The 1466-nt window shown below is 45.6% G+C and overlaps 1 protein-coding gene across 1 annotated transcript in view; it reads right to left on the reverse strand.

Annotated features, from left to right (window-relative positions):
- Nucleotides 1–1127, reverse strand: part of LOC308379949 (complement C1q tumor necrosis factor-related protein 6-like) — a 9421-nt gene extending 8294 nt beyond the window's left edge. Inside the window, exon 1 of the mRNA XM_080857223.1 lies at nt 1102–1127. The gene's annotated coding sequence lies outside the window, so the exon portion shown is untranslated. The remainder of the gene's footprint in view (nt 1–1101) is intronic.
- Between the last annotated feature and the right edge of the window lie 339 nt (nt 1128–1466).

A 1466-nucleotide genomic window follows, 5' to 3' on the forward strand; every position in this document is an offset into this window, starting at 1 on the left:
AGCGTCATAAACGGAATGAGCTGGAGTTTGAGAGAACACAGAGACGCGCGCGGGTTTCACTTAGCAATTTGTCTGGCCATCGTGGCTATCTTTAGCTACTATCGTGTGTGTGTGTGTGTGTGTGTGTGTGTGTTGCTATGGTGCATAGAGCACAGGATTGCAGTCCTGGTGTGTTCCAGGAGTCGCACTCAGAAGGTATTACTCTTCTCTACGGGGTGGGCCTAATGGAAACTTGGAGTGTTTTCCAGTCACAATACCATGACCTGAGCGCTATAATCCAGAACCTAACATCGGCCTCTTGTAAAACGCTGGAAACGCTATAATCTATAGAGACAGTGCCTGATTTCAACTGGTTTCATTTCATGGGAGTGTCTGTTTCTTTTGGACAAATGCTCCTATGAGACGTGTAGAATGTCTAAAATATGCCAGCGATTCCCAGACAGAACGTTTCTAGAGGAAAATCATTGCCGAGAGACACAGGCAACTGAGGTCTTTCTTTCTGTCCTTTTCCCTTTTTTACAGTAGAGGGTCCTAGAGTTCAGAGAGTATTTTGGGAGTAAAGTAGTTCCCACAGTAGGGACTCGAAATTCCCATTGTGTTCAAACCACCAACACATGCAAGTACAATAATGAAATGCAAAGGTATTACTTCATTTGTGTGAGGACTGTTCAGTTCCAATAAACGTTGTTGCATACATTCAGACACAGTAGATTCTACATCACCCCCTAACATCATGGCAATGGAGCACACAAACGGTTAAAAAAGAGCCAGAGCTGGTGCGGAATACCAGAAAGCTGCAATTCTGTTTGAATGCACAGTAACACCCAGACACACACACACACACACATACACATACACACTCACACACACACACACACATACACACACACACTCACACACACACTCTCACACACACACACACACACTCACACACACACTCTCACACACACACACACACACTCACACACACACTCTCACACACACACACACTCACACACACACACACACACACACAGTCACCCACACACACACACACACACACACACACATACACATACATACAAACACCCACACACACACACACACTCACACAAACTGTACCTGTCCCTGCTGCTTGTGCCGTCCGCTTGTTGTCGTCTGGACCGTCAGCTCGGGAAAGAGAAGAGGGGCTGGCTCTCCCGAACTCTCCCTCCCTTCCTTCCTTTTCCCTTACCCCCATCTTTCTCTCATTCCATTTCTCTGCCTCTCTCTCTCTCGCTCTCTCTCTCTGTCTGTTCTATCTCTCTTTCCCCCTCTTGACTCTCCCACAAACATGACTCCGTCCCATTCTCCTTTATTATGCTTTATTTCTCCCTTTCTGGATCCCTATCAGGATGAACTAATTCTCTATATCTATCATTCATCCTCAACAGAATGAATATGTTGTTATGTATATGCTAATCATAATTATCTCTCTCTCTCTCTCC

Source organism: Sprattus sprattus, assembly GCF_963457725.1.
Source record: "Sprattus sprattus genome assembly, chromosome: 18".
Taxonomy (NCBI): Eukaryota; Metazoa; Chordata; class Actinopteri; order Clupeiformes; family Clupeidae; genus Sprattus; species Sprattus sprattus.